Source organism: Callithrix jacchus, chromosome 13 (assembly GCF_049354715.1).
Source record: "Callithrix jacchus isolate 240 chromosome 13, calJac240_pri, whole genome shotgun sequence".
Taxonomy (NCBI): domain Eukaryota; kingdom Metazoa; phylum Chordata; class Mammalia; order Primates; family Cebidae; genus Callithrix; species Callithrix jacchus.
The window spans coordinates 36,984,390-37,008,779 of NC_133514.1; the positions used below are offsets into that span (position 1 = coordinate 36,984,390).

General features: G+C 36.0%; 1 long non-coding RNA gene across 2 annotated transcripts in view; it reads right to left on the reverse strand.

The window, feature by feature from the left end:
* The window catches only part of LOC144578855 (uncharacterized), a 144,323-nt gene that overhangs the window by 49,243 nt on the left and 70,690 nt on the right, over positions 1–24,390 (reverse strand). The window contains exon 3 of one of the 2 annotated variants that reach the window (XR_013525294.1): positions 14,659–15,091. The exons of the other annotated variant lie outside the window; for it this stretch is intronic. This is a non-coding gene — a long non-coding RNA (uncharacterized LOC144578855). Of the gene's footprint in view, positions 1–14,658; positions 15,092–24,390 lie in introns of those variants that run through there. 2 annotated transcript variants of the gene reach the window in all.

The window sequence follows — 24,390 nt, forward strand, 5'->3', positions numbered from 1 at the left end:
TTTCGTTGAATGGTCAACTCTCTCCCAGGTATTCTAGTCACCTGTTGAAAAGGTGCTGGGATCTGTGTGATTTTCTGTGCAGTGACCCACTGCACTGGCTGAAACAGCAGCACTGAGATTTGTGGTGCTTTTTGGCCTGGGAATCTCCTGGCCTGGCTCCCTGTTTCAGTCCCCTTTTTAAGCAGATAAACGGGTGACTCTGCCTTCCCAGAGCTCCAATCACCAGCTAAAATGGTGCCAAGACCTGTGTATTTTGTATGGAGAACCACTGAGCCAGGGCACTGGCAAAACAGCAGTGCCTGTGAAAACAGCCACACCAGCTGTGCTGGCCGAGCCAGCCAAAACAGTCACACTGGCGACCCATGGGGCTTCTCCTCCTGGGAATTTCCTCATCTGTGGGCAATAAAAATCCGTCTGGAAATGCGACATCCACTCACTCTCTGAGCTTTCACTGGGAGCTGCAATCCTGAGCTGCTCCTAATCGGCCATCTTGGATCCCTTATCCCCAGTTAATTGGGAGTTCTTTTTGTTTGTTTGTTTGTTTTTACTGTGAGGGGGTATTGAATTTATCAAATGCTTTTTCAGCATCAGTGGAAAGAATCATATGACTTTTATCCTTAATTATGTTGATAATGATGTATCTGATTGATTTGCTTATGTTAAACCATCCGTGCATGCCAGTAATAAATTCCATTGGGTCATGAAGAATGATCTTTGTAATGTATTGTTGAATGCTATATTTTGTTGAGGATTTTGGCATCAATATTAATCAGAAACATTAGCCTGTAGGTTTTTTTTTTATGTGTTTTTGGTTTGATATTAGGATAATAATGGCCTTGTACAATGAGTTTAGAAGTACTCTTTCCTCTTCTATTTTTTAGAATAGTTTGAGTGGAATTGGTATTGCTTTCTGTTTAAATATTTGGGAGAATTCAGCCATGAAACAATTGGGTCCCAGGCTTTCTTTTTAATTGAGAATATTTTATCACAACTTTGATCTTGTTACTTGTTATTAATCTGTTCAGGTTTTGGATTTTTTTCTGGCTCAATCTTAACAGGTTGCATGTATCTAGGAATTTGTCCATTTCTTCTAGATTTTCCAATTTATTGGCATATAGTCACTCAGAGTAGCCACTCATGCTCTTTTGAATTTCTGTAATATCATTTTTAATATCTCCCTTTATATTTCTGATTTTATTTGAATCTTCTTTTTTTTCTTAGTCTGTCTAAAGGTTTGTTAATTTCATTTAACTTTTCAAAAAAAACAATTGTTTGTTTCATTGATTTTTTGTATTATTTTTCCATTTCAATTTCACTTATTTCCACTCTGATCTTTATTATTTCTTTTATTCTACTAATTTGGGGTTTGATATGCTCTTGCTTTTCTACTTTAAGATGCAGCTTTAGATTGTTCATTTGAATTATTTTTAAATGTATGCACTTATAAACTTCCCTCTGAGCACTGCTTTTGCGGTATTCCATAGGTTTTGGTATATTGTGTATCCAATATAATTTATTTCAAAAAATTTTTCAACCTCTTTCTTAATTTCTTCATTGCCTCACTGACAATTCAGGAACATGTTGTGTAATTTCTATGTATTTGTATAGTTTCCAAAATTTCTGTTGTTATCAATTTCTAATTTTATTCCATTTTGGTCACAGGAGATGCTTGATATTATTTTATTTCATTTTTTGAATGCTTTAAGACTTTTCTTGTGACTTAATATAAGGCATGTACTTGAGAATAATTCATGTGCTGAGGAAAAGAAGAAATATTCCACAGCTCTTGGATGAAATGCTCTGTAAATATCTATTAGAGAAATTTGGTTGATAGTGTAGACTAAGTCTGATGTTTATAAATTTTCTCTCAGGAAGATCTATCCAATGCTAAAAGTAGGATGTTAAAGTCTCCAACTACTACTGTATTTAGACCTGTCTTTTTAGCTCTAATAATATTATTTCCTTTATATATCTGGGTGCTTCAGTGTTGGGTACATATATATTTAAAATTAGTATATCCTCTTGTTGAATTAACCCCTTTGTCATTACAGAGTGCCTTTTTTTGTTACTTCTTTCAGTTTTTGTCTCAAAATCTATTTTGTCTAATACAAGTGTAGTAACCCTTGCTCTTTTTTGGTTTCCATTGACATGGAATATCTTTTTCCATCCCCTTAAGTCTATGTGTTATTTATAGGTAAAGTGCAATTATCATAGTCAACAGAACAATGGGTCTTTTTTTTTTCATCCATGCATACAGTCTATGTATTTTGAGTGGAGAGTTTAGCGCATTTACATTCAATGTTATTATTGATAAGTAAGGACTTACTCATGCCATTTTGTCATTTGTTTTCTGATTGTTTTGTGGCCTTCTCTTCCTTCTTTATTCCTGTCTTTCTCTAGTGAAGATGGTTTTCTCTGCTGATACCATTTAGTTTCTTGCTTTTTATTTTTTGTGTATTAATTGTATGTTTTTTTGGTTTGAGGTTACCATGAAGCTTGCAAATACTACCTTAACACCCATTATTTTAACCTGAGAACAACTTAATGCTATTTTCATAAACAAAGCAACAAGCAAAAAGGAAACTAATAAAAACTCACCTTAACTTGATGCCCCCACTTTTTAATTTTTTTAATTTGTATCTTATTGTACTATGTCATGAGTATTTGTAGGCATTTTTGATTGGTTTGTTGTTAAGTCTTTTTTCTTAATGTAAGAGTAGTTTATACACTATGGTAACAGTGTTATAATATTTTGGGTTTTACTATTTACTATTACCAGTGTGTTTTGTACCTTTAGGTAATTATTTATTGCTCATTAATATCCTTTTCTTTCTGATTGAAGTAATTCCTTTAGTATTTCTTGTAGGATGGATCTAGTATTGTTGAAATCCCTCAGCTTTTTGTCTGGGAAAATATTTATTTCTCCTTAATGTTTGAAGGGTGTTTTTGCCAAATGTACTACTCTAGTGTAAAAGTTGTTTTTTTTCTTTCAGCACTTTAAATATGTCATGCCATTCTCTTCTGGTCTGTAAGTATTCCACTGAAAAGTCTGTTGCCAGATGTATTGGATCTCCATTGTATGTTATCTGTTTCTTTTCCTGCTTTCATGATTCTTTCTTTATTCTTGACCTTTGAGAGTTTGATTATTAAATTTCACAAGGTAGTATTCTTTGGGTAAAATCTGCTTGGTGTTCTATAATCTTCTTGTACTTGGATACTAATATCTTTCTCTAGGTTTGTGAAGTTCTCTGTTATTATCCCTTTAAACAAACTTTCTATGCTATCTCTTCCACATCCTCTTTAAGGCCAATAACTCTAAGATTTGCCCTTTTAGGGCTGTTTTCTAGATCCTGTAGTGTGCTTCATTTTCTTAAATTCTTTTTTCTTTTGTCTCCTCTATTTTCAAATAGCACATCCTCAAACTCACTATTTTGTTCTTATGCTTGATCCATTCTGCAATTAAAGGACTCTGATAAATTCTTCACTATGTGTATTGCATTTTTTAAAGTTACACTTTAAGTTCTTGGATGTATGTGCAGAATGTGCAGGTTTGTTACATAGGTATGCACATGCCATGGTGGTTTCTTGCACCTATCAACCCATCATCTACGTTAGGTATTTCTCCTAATGCTATCCCTCCACTAGCTCCTCACTCCCCAAAAGTCTCTGGTATGTGATGTTCCATTTACCGTGTTCATGTGTTCTCATTGTTCAACTCCTACTTATGAGTGAGAACATGTGGTTTTTGGTTTTCTGTTTCTGTGTTAGTTTGCTAAGAATGATGGTTTCCAGCTTCATCCATGTTCCTTCAAAAGACATGAACTCATCCTTTGTTATGGCTTCATAGTATTCCATGCTGTATATGTGCCATATTTTCTTTATTCATTCTATCATTGACAGGCATTTGGGTGGTTCCAATTCTTTTATATTATAAGTAGTGCTGCAATAAACAAACATGTGTCTGTGTCTTTATAGTAGGATGATTTATAATCATTTGGGATTGCTGGATCAAATAGTATTTCTGGTTCTAGATCCTCGAGGAATGGCCACACTGTCTTCCACAATAGTTAAACTAATTTACACTCCCACCAACAATGTAAAAGTGTTCCTATTACTCCACATCATCTCTAGTATCTGTTGTTTTCTGACTTTTTAATGATCACATTTTACCTTGCATGAGATGGTATCTCATTGTGGTTTTGATTTGCATTTCTCTAGTGACCAGTGATGATGAGCTTTTTTTCATGTTTCTTGGCCACATAAATGTCTTCTTTTGAGAAGTGTCTGTTTATATCCTTCATCCACTTTTTGATGTGTTTTTTTTTCTTGTATATTTGTTTTAGTTCTTTGTAGATTATGGATATTAGCCCTTTGTCAGATAAGTAGATTGCAAAAAATTTCTCCCATTCTGAGGGTTGCCTGCTCACTCTGATGCGGGTTTCTTTTGCTGTGCAGTAGGTCTTTCATTTAATTAGATCCCATTTGTCAGTTTTGGCTTTTGTTGCCATTGCTTTTGGTTTTAATCATGAAGTCTTTGCCCATGCCTATGTCCTAATAGGTATTGTCTAGGCTTTCTTATAAGGTTTTTATGGTTTTTGGTTTAATGTTTAAATCTTTAATCCATCTTGAGTTAAGCCCAGGACCAGATGGATTCACAGCCGAATTCTACCAGAGGTACAAAGAGGAGCTGGTACCATTCCTTCTGAAACTATTTCAAACAATAGAAAGAGGGACTCCTCCCTAACTCATTTTATGAGGCAAGTGTCATCCTTATACCAAAACCTGGCAGAGACCCAACTAAAAAAGAAAATTTCAGACCAATATCCATGATAAACATTGATGCGAAATCTTTGATAAAATACTGGTGAACTGAACCCAGCAGCACATCAAAATGCTTATTCACCATGATCAAGTCAGTTTCACCCCTGGGATACAAGTCTGGTTCAACATACACAACTCAATAAATATAATCCATCATATAAACAGAACCGATGACAAAAACCACATGATTATCTCAATAGATACAGAAAAGGCTTTCAATAAAATTCCATACCCTTTTATTCTAACAATTCTCAATAAACTAGGTATTGATGGAACTTATCTCAAAATAATAAGAGCTGTTTATGACAAAGCCACAGCCAATATTATACCAAATGGGCAAAAACTGGAAGCATTTCCTTTGAAAACCAGCACAAGATAAGGATGCCCTCTCTCATCACTCCCATTCAACACAGTATTGGATGTTCTGGCCAGGGCAATCGGGCAAAAGAAAGAAATAAAAGGTATTCAAATAGGAAAAGAGGAAGCCAAATTGTCTGTTTGTAGATGTCATGATTGTACATTTAGACAACCACATTGTCTCAGCTTAAAATATCCTTAAGCTGATAAGGAACTTCAGCAAAGTCTCAGGATACAAAATCAATGTGCAAAAATCACAAGCATTTTCTATACACCAATAATAGAGAGCAAAATCATGAGTGAACCCCCATTTATAATTGCTACAAAGAGAATAAAATACCTAGGGATACAACTTACAAGCGGTATGAAGAACCTCTTCAGGGAAAACTATAAGCCACTGCTCAAGGAAATAAGAAAGGAAACAAACAGATGAAAAACTATTCCACGCTTATGATTAGGAAGAATCAATATTGTAAAAATGGCCATACTGCTCAAAGTAATTTATAAATTCAATGCTATCCCCATCAAGGTACCATTGACTTTTTTCACAAAATTAGAAGAAAACTAAATTTCAAATAGAACCAAAAAAGAGCCTGTATAGCCAAGACAATCCTAAGCAAAAAGAACCAAGCTAGAGGCATCACGCTACCTGACTTCAAACTATATTACAAGGCTACAATAACGAAAAACAGCATTGTACTGGTACCAAAACAGATATATAGTCCAATATAACAGAGCGGAGGCCTCAGAAATACTGCACATCTGCAACCATCTGATCTTTGCCAAACCTGACAAAAACAAGCAATGGCGAAAGGATTCCCCATTTAATAAACAGTGTTTGGAAAACTGGCTAGCCATATCAGTATTGCATTTTTAAGCTCCAGAGTTTCTGATTGATTTTTATTCCAATATCTTTGTTAAAATTATCTTTGTTAAAATAATCTGATTTTTTTCTCTGTCTTATCTTAAATTTCTTTGAGTTTTCTCAACATAGCCATTTTGAATGGTCTGTCTGAAAGGTCATATACCTCTTTTTCTCCAGATATGTTCCTGGTGTCTGGACACTGAAGAGTTAGGTATTAATTGTAGTCTTCACTGTCTGGGCTTATTTGTAGCAATTATTCTTGGAAAGGCTTTTCAGAAATTTGAAAAAAAACCTGGGTGTTGTGATCTAAGCTGTATCTGCTTTAGGGGGCACCCCAAGACCAGTAACACTGTGGTTCTTAAAGATTTATAGAGGTATCACCTTGACGGTTTGGGGCAATATCTCCTGGAACACCAGGCAGGGACACTTGGTCTCTTCCCAGACTTTCTCCCAAACGTACAGAATCTCTCTGTTCTGAGCCACCCAAGCCTGGAAGTGAAGTGACATGAGTAACCCTGTAGTCACCACGACTATATGCCAGGTCAGGCCTGAAGCCAGGACAGCACTGGGTCTTGCCCAAGGTCTGCTATAAGCATTCACTGGCTACTGCCTATGTTCACTCAAGGCCCTGAGACTGTACAATCAGCAGGTGGCAAAGCCAGCCAGGCCGTCCTTCCCTTCAGGATGACAAGTTCCCCTAGACCCTGGTGGGTCCAGAATCAGGGACTAGAGTGAAAACTCTTAGACATCTGCCTGGTGTTCTAAAACCACAAGTTGCAGGTTTTTTCTACTCTTTCCTCCTCTTTCCAAAGGAAGAGAAGCCTAGCACTGTAGTCACCACCATCCCAGGCAACAATGAGTACTGCTAGACTAGTACTGATGTTTTCTTAAGTCCCAAGGCCTCTTAAGCAAGCTTGCCAGGAATGCAATCCAGCCTTGGACTTGCCTTTCTGGGGAATGGGCTCCCCACTGGCCCACGGTAGGTCCAGAAAGAGCATCTAAGAGTCATGTCTTAGAACTGGGGACCCCAAGAGCCCACTTGGTGCTCCACCCACCATGACCATGTTGACACCTAAGGTGTAAGCCAAAGTTTCCTTTTTCCTCCTGCTTTTCTCAGGCAGAGGGAGTTTTGCCCTGTAGCTACCACGGCTGTTAATGTGCTGAGCCTCAACCTGAAACTAGCAACCCTCAGAGGCTTGCACAAGTCCCTCGATGTAGTATCTAGGTATCACTGCTTGTTATTCAGGGCAAGGGCTCTTAAGTTTGCAGGTGAGGAATGCTGCCAGTACTGAGTTCTTTCTTTCAAGATAGAGAGTTCTTTTCTGACCCAAGGTGTGTTTAGAAATGTCATCTGGAAGCTAGGGCCAGAAAAGGGGGCCTCACGAGGGTGGCTGGTGCCCTGTTGTGCTGTGGCTGAGGGGGTATCCTAGATGCAAGACAAGGTCCTCCCCACTCTTTCCTCCGGCAGATGGAAGAGGTCTCTTTTGGAGCCTTGAGCCGTGTAGCCTGGATTACGGGAGGAGTGATGCCAGTGCTCTTTTGGCTGCCCTGCTAGTGTCTCATGTCCTCCAGTCCATGTCACATGCCCTCCAGTCACTGTCTCTGCGCCTAGTTCAGCACTAGGACTCACCTAACAGGTGCAGTTCTTAGGGCCTAGAGTGCCTTTCAAGTTTTTGGAGACATAGAGGGCTGTAGCCCTTGGTGGCAAGGTTTGCTGGCACTCAAATTTAGACCACTGGGATCAGTGCTTGCCCTCTGACTAGGGCTGGTTTCAAAGTTACCTCTGTGGGTGGTTGTCAGCTGAGTTTAGTCTAGTTTTCCTTTCTGCTCTAACAGGACAGCACTGAGTTCAATGTCTTACAATTGCTGTGATCTCCCTTCCTCTGTGCCGAGAGATGCTCTCTGAACCAGATTGCTGCTGCTATGGGTGGGGGAGGGTGGTGCTGGCAATTTAAGGCAACTGTTTTTCTCTGTCTTCAGTGCTTTTTTCAGTGATGTGAAGTTAAAACCAGGAACTCACCTGATCTTATGAAGGTTTTTTTTCTGTGTAGATACTTACTAACTTGGTGTCCTTGCAGAGTGGGGGAAATCAGTGGAGCTTTTTTCTTTTTTTTTTCACAGTTCAACCTAATAGCATAGCTATCTGAAATGTTTCTTCCCTGCTTGTACCCCATCTATTGGTTAGTGTGGCCCACAAAAGGGAAATACATTTACGTGGTAATATGTTATATTACCATTTCAGAAATACAGTTTATACAGTGTCATGTTTATTTTTGTAGCCAGTAATGTATAGTGCATTTTTTATTACTCTAAATAGAAAATCTTATTACGTATGTTACTCTGTTCCTTAATATCAGTGTGAAATACTAAGAGTAGTTCAAATATGTTTTCTAGGGGAAACTTAAGCCTTTGTAGCTAGACTATTCTAAAAAAATATCAGATGAAAAGAAAAGCACTTGAAGTATCTGATAGGCTGAATAATAACCCTCTAAAAAGATCCAGGTTCTAATCTTCAGAACCTGTGAACAGGGCACTTTACATGGCAAAAGAGACTTTGCAGATGTGACTCAGTTAAGGATCTTATTGGGGTTTTAATTTGCATTTCTCAATTTTCTTTTGGGTATATATCCAGTAAGAGAATTGCTGGGTTGAATGATAGTTCTCATTTACATTCTTTGAGAAATCTCCAGACTGCTTCCCACAATGGCTGAACGAATTTACATTCCCACCAGCAGTGTATAAGCATTCCCTTTTCTCTAGAACCTTGTCAGCATCTGTTATTTTTTGACTTTTTAATAAATAAACTATGTGTACAAACACCTGTGTATATGCTATTCTTGACTGTACTTTTTGTCTGTTATATACATTGTAAATATATGTACCCGGTTCAAATAAACAAGCAAATAATAAAATAAAAGCCATTCTGACTAGCGTGAGATAATATCTCATTGTGGTTTTGATTTGCATTTTCCTAATGATTAATTTTATTAATTTTTTTCATATACTTTTGGCTCGCACATATTTCTTCTATTGAAAAGTGTCTGTTCTCGTCCTTTGCCCATTTTTTAATGAACAAGCCCACTCATATTTCACATTGGATTTCAGCAAAAAGTTGGAAGACTGCTATTGAGAAGTTTTATGATGATAGCATCATAAATGCAGGATTTGCATCCAAGAATTTCAGTTACTGAAAATGTATCATGATAGTTCCAAATTGGTCATGGTAGCTCTATTCCCTGTATCACAGATTATTCTAGGATAAATATGTGGTCAGATCAAACAGTGACACATATTGGGTATTATGCTGTTTTTCTCATCATTGAAAAAATAATAAAGGCACACAAAGAGAAAGTTACCATCCTGATTTGGTCATGGGTGTTTGAATTAATAATAGGGCAGCCATCTTGCATCCATGAATGACCAAGTCACAGCTTGAAAGGCAAAAAGTTGAGGCTAATTTAGAGAATAATAGAATAAGCTTGGGTTCTTGATGACACTACTGGACAATGTTCAGTAATGTCTTAGTTTGGGTTGCTACAACAAAATATCATAGATGAGGTTGCCTAATTAATTTACTATTATTTATTTTCTCACAGTTCTGGGGGCTGGGAGTCCAAGACCAGGATGCATCATGCCAGGTTCTGGCAGGAATATTTTTTTCTGGCTTGTAGTCTTTTATTAATAACTGTGTCCACCAGGTGAAGGGAGATAGAGCTCTAGTCTCTTTTCTCATAAAGACATAAATCCCAACATGAAGACCCTATCTTTATGACCTCATTAAACCTAATTTCCTGTCAAAGACCCCAATCCCAAATACCATCACATTTAGGGTTAGAGTTTCAACATAAAAATTTTGGGGGGAAACATTCAGACCATTACAATTCTTCAAGCTACTTGTAGTTGAACATTTTGTTACAGTCAGCCAAACAGTGCTAACATTTTTATCACACTTCCTTCAATATTCTTCACATAAATTGTGTGCAAAATCCTTCACAGCCTTGGTTAATATACATTTTTTATACAGTTATCTAAAACTCTTTTAAGAGTGAGGGCATAAACAGACAGCCTTGATCCAAGTCCAAACTGACAACACAGAGTGAGTGAGATTATGTCATTGTACATTTTAGATTTTACAGTTCTATTCAGATTATGTTGTAACCATGTTTTTCAGTTCAATTATTTTAGACCTTATTTAACTGAAAATAAATTCATCACTGATTCTCTAGCATTTGCTAAGATACAACTTATCAGTCCTACAATTACCCAGTTGATTATTAGGACCCCCAAATAGGCTATTAGCCTGTTGATCTTAGATCTATTTAATCTTTTTAGATTTATCTTTGTTTTCACTTACATTCAAATATACTTGAATTTTGATACAAATTTTTCCAAATTTGCAATTTTCCTGTCAGCTACAGATGATTCACAGATGCAATGAATGGGAACTTTTAATATAAAGTCATCGTTGAACATGGAGCTTTGTGTTACTCCATGAGAATTCTTTCTTCAAGATCATTATGGTTCAATGTTACAATTGGCTAGAAATTTAAATAACTGAACAAGGATCTCCATTAGACTGATTACCTTTAAAGCAGTGATCAGAACTCATTTATCTTTGCCAGGTGTTGCAGATGAGGAGCATCTGATTTTTGGTGAAGACCAATAGAATATGTAATGCATTGGTTCTCACCCCAATGCCTTTGTCCTCAAACCTTCCTACCTGTTACCATGCTCAGTAAAGTCTTCACAAAATATCAGTGCCTCACTCCAGTCTAAATGAATCAGAACTTTAATTATTAGACCCAGAGGCTGATATTTTTAAAGAGCTCTTCAGGTAATTCTAATGTACTGCTATAGTTTCAAACCACTGATTTACTGAATAAATATTGCATGAACCTAGCTCAATTTCTTTTATCATGCCCATAAGATAACCATGTCCTAAATGTACCTTTTGTCGTTTCCCTCCATCGTAAGTTGTTTTTTTTATATAATACATGTAATGGCTGCCTTTTCTGTTACATGATAAGTTACTTTGGAACACAAACCATGGTTTGTTTCCTGTATAACAAAGAGTATAGTATCTTCCCTGCAGTAGCAACTTAATGCAGGCTTAATAAGAGCAGAAGGACATTCATGAGCAAGGATGAGAAGTGATTTGCCTGTTCTTGGAAAAGATCACATGGATGCTATACTTTTAAACTTTAGCTTTTAATAATAATACACTATTTTTGGAACCTGTTTCCTTGCTATTCTTTTTCTTTTTTCTTCAGACAGTTCCCCTCTTTATGCTTGTTTGCTTGTTTTTCTAGCTTCCTGCTAATTTAATGAGTGAGAACAGAGATTAGAGAGATTAGTCAATGCTTGGCAGAGAGACTTTTGAAGATAGAGAATTTCACCATGTGTCTGCCATATGTATGTCTGGTGTTTATACAGTGTGTATTTTGTCTAAGACTAAAGATTATACAACTTATGCGAATCCTTTTTCCATAGCAATTGTGAACATCAGTGTAGTTGAAGGGGTAAGAAAGATAAGAAATGGTGTAGGAATGTATTAAAATACTGCAGTGACTTGGCGTAAATCTAGAGTGAATTTTTTTCAGCAGTTGAATTGTACATGTTTAGTGACCTGTCATACATTTGCTTTCTGTGTTTTGTTATTACTGACCAAAATGTATTCTGATTATAATACTTAGATGTTCTCAAAAGTTAACCTGACCAAAAAATGTGGAGTAAAGAAACTTCTAGGTCAGGTATGGTGCCTCATGCCTGAAATCTTAACACTTTGGGAAGTGAAGGTGGGAGGACAGCATGAAACCAGAAGTTTTGAGACCAGCCTGGGCAATAGAGCAAGACCCCATATATACAAAAATAAAAATAAAAAATGTATTTGGGTGTAGTAACACATACGTGTAATTGCAGCTACTTGGGAGGCTGAGGCAGGAGGATTGCTAAATCTCAGGAGTTCAAGGCTGCAGTGAGCTATGATTGTGCCACTGCACTTCAGCCTGGACAACAGAACAAGACCTTGTCTCTAAAAAGAAAGAGAAAACCTTCCATATTGCAAGACAATTGAAAAGTTTCCTCATATTACAACCAAATAAATTATCTACTTAAAAAACTCACTGTGGCACTCATTTAAAAATGTGATGTCATCAAGTTTGATTTCTTAAATGTATGGACCAAGAGATTTTTATTTTACCATAAAAGGCCTGAATATTAATGTTGGAAGATATTTTTTAACCTGTCTGATTCCTATTTTCCTCGTTAATTTGAAGAAATTAAACCAGGTGAAGTGACTTGTCCAAAGTCATACATTTGCTTAAAAGCAGTATCAGAATTAACTCTGAATTTTTAGATTTTCTTTCCATCTATATTATCTGGTCTACTTTCAGAAAGAGAACAGACTTAAAAACACACACACATAATACTCCATCAATTTGTGAAATCCTCTCATGATGTCATATTAAAACTTTCTCTTTTCTGATTTTACCCAGATTTGACACTTAATTGACTTGTGAGATTGCTGAATATCCTTCTCCTCCGCATCAAATGCATATTATACAAATAAACCTCCTCAGGGCTTTGCTTTTTCTATTGCTGGACTTTCCATGTACATCAGGACTGCAATTTTAGTAGTTCCTTGAACAGTATGTTTTAAGATAATAGGCTGAAAACAAAATTGTCACAATCTTTTTTCATAGCTTTCACTAGGCACAATAAAAAGTAAAGCAAATTTTTAAACCATCACTATCAAGATGATTTACAAGCTTTAACCAATCATAGTAAAAAAAAGTTCTAATTATTCAGTATAAAACATAGGTCTAGGTTGAAATTTTCATGCCTATTGCAAATAACATAATATATGTAAAAGAGTAAAAGATCTGATTTGAGTGGAGACTGTATTATTCTTGGAGGCAGCATGTTGCACTGGAGAGACCAAGAAATTTGAAGTCAGATTGAACTTCAAGAATCAATCCCCGATCCTGCCACTCCAACTGTATGGAATTGTGACAGTTGCTTAACTTTTCTATGCTTCACTTTCTTTATCTGTGAATTGAGGAAAATAGTACCAGAATTCTTTTCAACATTAAAGGAATATATGAAAAGGTACAATGAATATAGACATCATGTTTTCTGAATTTATAGAGTCATATTAACCATAACCAATGATCCAAAAATGAACCAAAATGCATTAAACAACAATTTCCCACTGGAAAAGTTTCCAGGTCAAGGTACTAGAGGGAAAATCCAGATAGTGTCTGGTAGAATTCTTGAACTGCAAAGACAGAGATGCAAGTCTGGCACAACCAAAGAAACTAGAGTCCAAAGAACAGAGTACTGGAAAGGAGAAAATTACATGGACACAAAAATCCCAGAGAGCTTAAGAGGATTCCTGAGTATTTAGTAGCATACTAATAAAAACAGGTTTATTAGAAAGCTACTCAAGTCTGGGGAAAGACCTACATAAAATGATTAGAAATAACAGAGTCTGGCACTCACAAAGAGCTAGAAGTATTGTCTTTGCCTGTTTCAGCAGCCAGATTGGAAATCCTCTCATAATTCACAAGGCATTAGGAATACAAAAAGGAGTCTACATTCAGTGCTGGAGCATGATTAGCCATATATTGTTGATAGAGTTTGGCTGTGTCCCCAACCAAATCTCATCTTGAATTGTAGCCCCCATAATCCTCATGTGTCATGGGAGGGACCCAGTGGGAGGTAATTGAATCATAGGGGTGGGTTTTTCTTGTGCTGTTCTTGTGATAGTTAATAAGTCTCATGAGATCTGATGGTTTAATAAAGGGCAGTTTCCCTGCACATGCTCTCTTGCCTGCCACCATATAAGAAATGACTTTGCTCCTCCTTTACATTCTGCCATAATTGTGAGACCTCCCCAGCCATATAAAACTGTGAGTCTATTAAACCTTTTTTTCTTTATAAATTACCCAGCCTCAGTTATGTCTTTATAGCAATATAAAAATGGGCTAATATAGTTGAGCATTGTCCTCATGCAGTCTTATCAGTTTTAAAATCAACAAAGAAAGAATTACATTGATTCCAAGTAAAGTGAATGCATTTTAGAGTAAAGTGTAAGAATATTTGTAGGAAAACAAATATATTTAGGATATAAAATATAAAATGTCTGGATTCCAATAAAAAAAAATTGCCAGTCCTGAAAAGAAGCAGAAAAGTATAAACAATGTTGACAGAAAAAACAATCAAAACCAACCCAGAACACATACAAGTGTTAGAATTAGCAGAAAAGAACAATAAAACAATTATGATAATTGTGTTTCAGATGTACAAAAAGTTAAGTAGTGTTATGGAAGCCACAATAAATACCCATATCAAATTTCTAGATTGAAAACTTCAATATATAAGATGAAAAATTGATAAAATGTGATTCATGGCTGATTAGACATTGAAAAAGAAAATATTAGTAAATGTGAAACACAGAAATAGAAATTATCAAAATTGAACATGAAGGGAAAAGGGAATAATAATTTTTTAAAAAATTGCATCAGCTAGATTAAGCCCACTTCAAGTACCCTAATATACCTATAATAAAAATCTTCTAAGGAGAGAACAAGTGGGTGGATGAGCAAGCAAAAAATAAATGAAAATGAAAGTGCTTAAATTTTTTATGAATATTATAGATCCACAAATACAAGAAGCACAATGAATGTCAAGCACAGGAAATATAAATAAAACCACACCACAGAGATCATAATCAAATAGTGCAAAACCAATGACAAAAGAAAAATTGGCTGGGTGTGGTGGCTCACATCTGTAATCCCAGCACTCTGGGCAGCCAAAGCGAGTGGATCACTTGAAGTCAGGAGTTTGAGACCAGCCTGGCCAGCATGATAAAACTGTGTATCTACTAAAAAAATACAAAAAATTAGCCCAGCTCATTGATGCACAGCTGTAATCCCAGCTACTCAGGAGGCTGAGCCACAAGAATCACTTGAACCTGGGAGGTAGAGGTTGCAATGAGTCAAGATTGTGTCCCTGCACTCCAGCCTGGGCAACAAAGCAAGACTCCATCTGAAAGACAAAAAAAAAAAAAAAGATAAAAACTTAAAAGAATTTAGAGGGGGAAAATGATGTTACATACAGGGTAACAAACATAAATGTTATTGCAAAATTTCTCATTGGAAACAGTGTAAGTGGGATGATAGTGAAGCAATATTATTTAAAGTGTAGAAAGAAAGAAACCCTTCAACCTAGAATAAATTTCTTTTCTTTCAAAAACAATGGAAAAATAAAAATTTTTTAGACATATGGAAGCTGAAAGAAGTAACCACAAGCAGACTACTACTGTGAAATATTTCTTTGAAAGTGGATTATAGACTCTCCAAGATGGCTGAATAGACACAACTCTGGTGCACAACACCCAGTGAGAGAGACACAGAAATCCAGAGATCTCTGAGCTCCAGCTGAGGCACCAGGGGCATTTCAATGGGTCTGGTCCTACAGTGAGCAAAGCCCAAGCAAGGCAGAGTGAGGTGGGGAGGGGTGCTGCTTCACCCAGAAAGTGCATCTGACTGGCAACTCAGAGGATCCCCCTCTGGCACTTTGGTCCAGATACAGCCTTCCCCCAAAGCCTCAGCAATACACAGAACAGGGTATCTCTGCCAGTCAATTGCCAGGAATTACAATCACAGGGTTGAATAATAATCCAGGATGGTGTACGGGATTGGTGGACAGACCTAAACAGACGCATAAGCACAAAAGCCATCCGGGAGAACCTGTGGACCGAGCTCTTGCCCCTTCCCCCTGCTCAGAGAGAGAGGAAGCTGTAAGTGGGAGGACGGACGGAGCAGCACGATGGGCCTCTACCCCATGACTGGAGAGAGAGGAAGCTGAAAAGGGGAGATGGCCAGATGTGGCTGGGCAGGTCCCTACCCTTCCCCCACAAACTCCAGAGGGCTGAAGCTCTGACTCTAGTTGGTTGTGCAACCAGTGCCACAGTCTGAGCTGAACCCTGAATGATCCAGCCCAGTGGAGGAAGGGCACAACTCACCATTAGAGGGGTGGGACTGGGCTATATGTTTTAACAAAAAACAGGAAGCTTACATAGCAATGGGACAGTGTTCTTGACCGACCAGGAGAGCCTACAGGTCAGCAGAAGAGGCAGGCCTAATCTTCCAGGATAAACAAAAAAGACACAGGAAGTTTTGCTAGTAACTTGAAGGAATCCCTAGAAACCCAGTAGTGCCTCAACAGGTAGAGAAGCGACCTCATCAAGCAGCTCCCTGACACCACAGCCAGGTAAATCAATGAAGATGGGAAAAAAACAGCACAAAAAAGATGAAACCATCAAAGACCAGAACACCTCTTCTCCTTCATGGGATCACAACTCCTTAACAACACAGAAACACAACATGATCGAGAGTGTGATGAATTGACAGAAATAGGCTTCAGAAGGTATATAATAACAAACTTTTCTGAGCTAAAGGAACACATCCTAACTCAATGCAAAGAAACCAAAAACCTTGAAAAAAGGTTAGATGAAATGCTAACTAGAATAACCAACTTACAGAAGAACATAAACAACTTGATGGAGTTGAAAAACACAGCATGAGAACTACATGAAGCAAACACAAGTTTTAATAGCTGTATCGATCAAGCAGAAGAAAGGATATCAGAGATTGAAGATCAACTCAATGAAATAAAAAGAGAAGGCAAGATAAGAGAAAAAAGTGTGAAAAGAAGTGAACAAAGCCTCCAAGAAATATGGCATTATGTGAAAAGATCAAATCTATATTTGATCAGTGTACCTGAACATGATGGGGAGAATGAACCCAAGCTGGAAAACATGCTCCAGGATATTATCCAGGAGAACTTCCCAAGCCTAGCAAGGCAGTCCAACATTCAAGTTGAAGAAATACAGAGAACTCCACAAAGATATTCATCAAGAAGAGCAACCCCAAAGCACATAATCTTCAGATTCACCAGGGTTGAAATGAAGAAAAAAATGCTAAGGGCAGCCAGAGAGAAAGGCCAGGTTACCCACAGAGGAAAGCCAATCAGACTCACAGCGGATCTCTCATCAGAAACCCTACATGCCAGAAGACAGTGAGGACCAATATTCAACATCCTTAAAGAAAAGAACTTTCAACCCAGAATCTCATATCCAGCCAAACTAAGCTTCTTAAGTGAAGAAGAACTAAAATGCTTTAGGAACAAGCAATTACTGAGAGATTTTGTCACCACCAGACCTGCCCTACAAGATCTCCTGAAAGAAACACTAAGCATAGAAAGTAGCAAGTACCAGCCACTGCAAATGCAAACCAGTTGGCAAAGTCCAAAAATGCAATGAAGAAAATAAGTCAACTAATGAGAAAGAAAAAAGCCAGTAATAAAATGGCAGGATCATATTCACACATAACAATATTAACATCAAATGTAAATGGCCTAAACATCCCAATCAAAAGACACAGACTGGAAAACCAGATAAAAAGTCAGAACCCATCGGTATGCTGTATTCAAGAAAGCCATCTCACATACAGAGACACACATACACTCAAAATAAAGGGATGGAAGAAGATTTACTAAGCAAATGGAGATCAAGAAAAGAAGAGGTTACAATCCTAATCTCTGATAAAATGGACTTCAAACCAACAAAGGTCAAAAGAGACAAAGAAGGACACTACATAGTGGTAAAATGATCAACCCAACAACAAGAGCTAACTATCCTAAATATATATGCACCCAACACAGGAGCACCCAGATACATAAAGCAAGTTCTTAATGACCTAAAACAAGATTTAGACTCCCACACAATAATAGTGGGAGACTTCAACACTCCACTGTCAATATTAGATCAATGAAACAGAAAATGAACAAGGACATCCAGGACTTGAATGTAGAGCTGGACCAAGTGGAACTAATAGATGTATACAGAATACTCCACTCCAAATCCACAGAATATACATTTTTCTCAGCACCACATTGCACTTACTCTAACACTGACCACATCATTGGAAGTAAATCACTCCTCAGCAAATGTAGAATAACAGAAATCCTAACAAACAGTCTATCAGAGCACAGCGCAATCAGACTAGAACTCAGGATTAAGAAACACACTCAAACCCACACAAACACTTGGAAACGGAACAACTTGCTTCTGAGTGTCAACTGGATAAACAATGAAATGAAGGCAGAAATAAAGATGTTCTTTGAAGTGAATCAGAATGAAGACACAACTTACCAGAATCTCTGGGAAACCTTTAAAGTAGCATTGAGAGGGAAATTTATAGCAATAAATGCTCACATGAGAAATAAGGAAAGATCTAAAATTGACACCCTATCATCAAAAGTGAAAGAGCTAGAGGAGAAAGATTAAAAAAACTCAAAAGCTAGCAGAAGACAATAAATAACTAAGATTATAGCAGAACTGAAGGAGATAGAGACATAAAAACCCTGCAAAACTCAATAAATTCAGGAACTGGTTTTTTGAAAAGTTCACAAAATAGACAGACCACTAGCCAGACTAATAAAAAAGAAAAGATAGAAGAATCAAATAGATGTAATAAAAAAGATTAAGGGGACATCACCACTGATCCCACAGAAATACAAACTACCATCAGAGATTACTACTAACAGCTCTATGCACATAAACCAGTAAACCAGGAAGAAATGGATAAATTCCTGGACACTTGTACTCTACCGAGACTAAACCAGGAGGAAGTTGAAACAATGAATTGACCAATAACAGGGGCTGAAGTAGAGGCAGCAATCAATAGCCTGCCAACCAAAAAAAGTCCAGGTCCAGACGGGTTCACAGCCGAATTCTACCAGAGTACAAAGAGAAGCTGCTTCCATTCCTAAAACTATATCAAACAATACAAAAGGAGAGAATCCTCCCTAACTCATTTTATGAGACCAATATCATCCTGATACCAAAACCAGGCAGAGACTCAACTAAAAAAGAAAACTTCAGGCCAATATCCGCGATGAACATCGATGCAAAAATCTTTAATAAAATAGTGGCAAACTGATTGCAACAGCACATCAAAAAGTGTATCCATCACGATCAAGTAGGCTTCATCCTGGATATGCAAGGCTGGTTCAACATATGCAAATCCATAAACATAATCCATCACAGAAATGGAACCAAAGACAAAAACCACATGATTATTTCAGTAGATGCAGAGAAGACCTTTAACAAAATGCAACAGCCCTTTATGCTAAAAACTCTCAATAAACTAGATATTGATTGAATGTATAATAAAATTATAAAAGCCATTTATGACAAACCTACAGTCAATATCATACTGAGTGGGCAAAAGCTGGAAGAATTCCCTTTGAAATCACTAGACAAGGATGCCCTCTCTCACCACTCCTATTCAATATAGTACTGGAAGTTCTAGCCAGAGCAATCAGGCAAGAAAAAGAAATAAAGGGTATTCAATTAGGAAAGAACAAAGGCAAACTGTCTAAATTTGCAGATGACTTGATTGTATATCTAGAAGACACCATCATCTCAGCCCCAAATCTTCTCAAACTGATAAGCAACTTCAGCAAAGTCTCAGGCTATAAAATTAATGTGCAGAAATCACAAGCATTCCTATATACCAAAAACAGACAGAGAGCCAAATCAAGAGTGAACTCCCATTTACAATTGCTACAAAGAGAATAAAATACCTAGGAATATAACCAACAAAGGATGTAAAGGACCTCTTCAAGGAGAACTACAAATCACTGCTCAATGAAATAAGATAGGACACAAACAGATGGAAAAACATTCCATGCTCATAGTTAGGAAGAATTAATATCATGAAAATAGCCATACTGCCTTAAGTAATCTATAGATTCAACACTATCCCCACCAAGCTACCAATGACCTTCTTCACAGAACTGGAAAAAAACACTTTCAACTTCATATGGAATCACAAGAGAGCTTTCATAACCAAGAAAATTCTAAGCAAAAAGAACAAAGCTGGAGGCATCACACTGCCAGACTTCAAACTATACTACAAGGCTATAGTAATCAAAACAGCATGGTACTGGTACCAAAACAGAGACATAGACCAATGGAACACAACAGAGGTCCCAGAAGCAACACCACACATCTACAACCAACTGATCTTTGACAAACCTGAGAAAAACAAGCAATAGGGAAAGGACTCCAGGTTTAATAAATGGTTTTAAGAAAACTGGCTAGCAATGTGCAGAAAGCAGAAACTGGACCATTTCCTGTCACCTTACACTAAAATTAATTCCAGATGGATTAAAGATTTAAACATAAAACCTAACACCATAAAAACACTAGAAAAAAAAGTAGGCAAAACCATCTAGGACATAGGCATAGGCAAGGACTTCACGACTAAAACACCAAAAGCAATGGCAACAAAAGCCAAGATAGACAAATGGGATCCGATTAAAATTCAGAGCTTCTGTACAGCAAAAGAAACCATCATTAGAGTGAATCAGCAACCAATAGAATGGAAAAAAATTTTTGCAATCTACCCATCTGATAAAGAGCTAATAACCAGCATCTACAAAGAACTGAAACAGATATATAAGAAAAAGCAAACAACCCCATTTAAAAGTGGGTGAAGGATGTGAACAGAGACTTTTCAAAAGAAGACATATATGAGGCCAACAAACATGAAAAAATGCACATCATCACTGATCATTAAAGAAATGTAAATCAAAACCACATTGAGATACCATCTCATGGCAGTTAGATTGGCGATCATTAAAAAATCTGTAGACAACAGATGCTGGAGAGGATATGTAGAAGTAGGAACACTCCTACACAGTTAGTGGGAGTGTAAATTAGTTCAACCATTGTAGAAGACAGTGTGGTGATTTCTTAAGGATCTAGAAATAGAAATTCCATTTGAACCAGCAATCCCATTACTGGGTATATACTCAAAGAACTATAAATTTTCTACTATAAAGACACATGCACATGTATGTTCATTGCAGCCCTGTGTACAACAGCAAAGACCTGGAATCAACCCAAATGCCCATCAATAATAGACTTGACAAAGAAAATGTGGTACACATACATCATGGAATACTATGCAGCCATTAAAAAGATGAGTTCATGTCCTTTATAGGGACTTGGATGAATCTGGAAGCCATCATTCTCAGCAAACTGATGCAAGAACAGAAAACTAAACACTGCATGTTCTCACTCATAGGCAGGTGTTGAACAATGAGAACACATGGACTCAGGGAGAGGAGCATCACACACTGGGGTCAGTTGGGGGAAGATGGGAGGGACAGTGGGTGGTGGGGAGGGTGGGGAGAGATAACATGGGGATAAATGCTGGATATAGTATACTCATAAAGTAAAATAAAATAAAATAAAATAAAAAAGAAAGTGGATTTTATAGGGGTTCTGCATTATTACTGTGTTACTCCTTTCAAGTGATATTGCAACATTTTACCAATAAGAACATTGAAACTGCATACTTCTATTTCTCCCTTTTGACTTTTGCAGTATTGTAGATATCTATATCTATAAATGCACGTATATACATATAGACATACACACACACATACATATATATAAAGTGCTGTAGGCATAAGGAAAAAGCCAATATAAATATGGAATTTACACATATACTGGAAAATCTCAGTATATGAATTAATATAAAATATTTTATTGTTATTTAAATAACTTTAAAAGAGATTTTAAACCATTTAAACAAAATAACAATAAAATATGTAGTTTATAATTTATGTAGAATTAAAATATGTAGCATCAATATTGCAAAAGTCAAGAGGGGATAAATGAAATTATACAGTTTTGAGGTTCTCATAACATAGTAAAATGTTGTAATATTAGTTGAAGAAGAAATGTGATACATTAACAATGTTTAAATTCTATAAATTCTACTAAAATAATAAAATCTAGCTAGCTTCTAAGCCAACAATAGAGATGAAATAAAAATTTAAGATCAAATTAATCTAAAAGTAGACAGACAAAAGAAGGATAAGGGAAGAAAAAACAAATGAGATAAATAGAAAACAAATAACAAGATATCAGATTTAACTCATCTACATAATTCATCACATTAAATATAAATGGTCTAGATCATACTAAATATAAATGGTCTAAATACCCAAATTAAAAGGCCAAGCTTGCTATTCTGAATGAAAAAAAAAAGCAAGACCCAATTATTTTCTTTCTAGAAGAAATGCAATTTAAATGTAAAAACATAAATAGCATATAAAAGTAAAGGATAGAGAAATGTATACTATCCTAACATTAATTAGAGTGGAGTGGCCATATAAATATCAAGCAAAGCTGATATCAGAACCCAGAGTATTACCAGGAATGAAGAAGTTATTTCATAATGATAAAGGAGACAATTCATTAAGATGACATAATATTTCTAAATGTTTATAAATCTAGAAGCTTAGCTACAAACAAGTGAAGCAAAAACTGATACAACAACAAGGAGAAGCATAAAAAAATTATAGTTAAGATATGAGATTTCAATACCTCCTACTTGATAATTTATAAAACAAGTAGACAGATAATTAACTAAAAATGTATATTTGAACAATCCCATATGTAACTTTATCTAATTGATATTTATATAACACTGCACTCAAAATAACACATATATTTTCCAGTAGTTAGGAAACATTTATCAGTGTAGGTCACTGTCTAGTCTGTAAAACAAAACAAATCTAACAAATTTAAAATATCTAACAAAACAAATCTAACAAATTTAAAATAACTGAGGTCATGCAAAGAATGTTCTCTAACCAAAATGAAATTAAATTACAAATGAATCACAGAAATAATGTCTACATTCTAAAAATAATTTGAAACTGCAAAGGATTTAGAGTTGCCAAGAAAACTTTGAGAAAGAAAAACAAAGACAGAAGACTAACACTGTCTGATTTTAAGTGTTATTGTAAAGCTACAATAATCAAAACAAGGTAGAATTGATGTAAAGATAGACACATACATCAACAAAACAGAATATGAGTTGAGAAATAGACCCACACATATATGGATGACTAATTTTCAACGAAGTTATAAACATAATTTAGTAAAGAAAATAAAGTCTTTCTACACTTACTGTTGAAAGAGCTGGACATCCATACATAAAAGAAAGAAAATATTTTTAAAATTAAATAAAATGAATGCTGATGTATATTGCACACCATATGCAAAAAACATAACTAAAAAGTGGATCCTAGGCCAGGCATGATGTTTCATGCCTGTAACCTACCACAGCACTTTGGGAAGCTGAGATGAGCAGATCACCTGAGGTCTGGAGTTAGAGACCAGACTGGCCAATATGACAAAAGCCCATCTATACTAAAAATATAAAAATTAGCTGGGCATGGTGGCAGGCATCTGTAATCCCAGCAATTTGGGAGACTGAGGCAGAAGAATTGCTTAAACCTGGGAGGCAGAGGTTGCAGTGAGCCAAGATTGCACTCCAGCCTGGGAGCCAGAGTGAGATTCTATCTCAAAAAAATAAAAAATCCTAAATCAAAATGTAAGACCTAAAACTATAAAGTTTATAGAGGAAAGCATAGAATAGAACTTTTGTGACCTTGAGTTAGCAGAGATTTTTTTCAGATATAACATCCAAAGCATGGTACATAAAATAAAGATTTACATTTAAGATTTTATCAAAAATTACATACTTTTCTCATACATAAAAGGCACTGTTAACAAAATGGAAAGCCATACCACACATTGGGAAAAATGTCTGAGGAATATATTTGATGGACTTGCATTCAAAATAGAGAAAAAATTCTTAATACTTTACAATAAGCAAACAAAAGCTCAATAAGCTCAATTATATGATAGGCAAAAGATATGAACAGATACATACTCAAAGATAATATAGAGCTAGCAAATAATCACATGAAATGTCATTAGTCTTTTGAGAAGTGCAAATTAATAACACTGAGATAGCACTAGGTATCTATTAGAATTACTATATTATAGTAATTCTATGAGGTATAGAATTTACACTTCTATACTTTAATTATAAATATATATAAAGTATATATATAGTAAATATATGAAGTAATTTATAAGTATAAAATTATAGACAGATCAAATTAAATGTTAGTAATGACAAGGAAGAAATAGAACTCATACACTTCTGTTGGAAATATAAAACAGTATAAGCACTTTGGAAAAGTTAGGAATTTTCTTGAAAAAGTGAAGTATGTAGTTACAATACTGCCAGCCACTCCTAGATTTTTTCCTAAAAAAATGAAAGCTATATGTTTATAGCAGTTTTATATGAAAAGGCAAAACCCAGAAACAACCCAATGTCCAACATGTGAATAACATGTGAATATACTATGGGATCTATATACAACAAAATACTACTCAACAATAA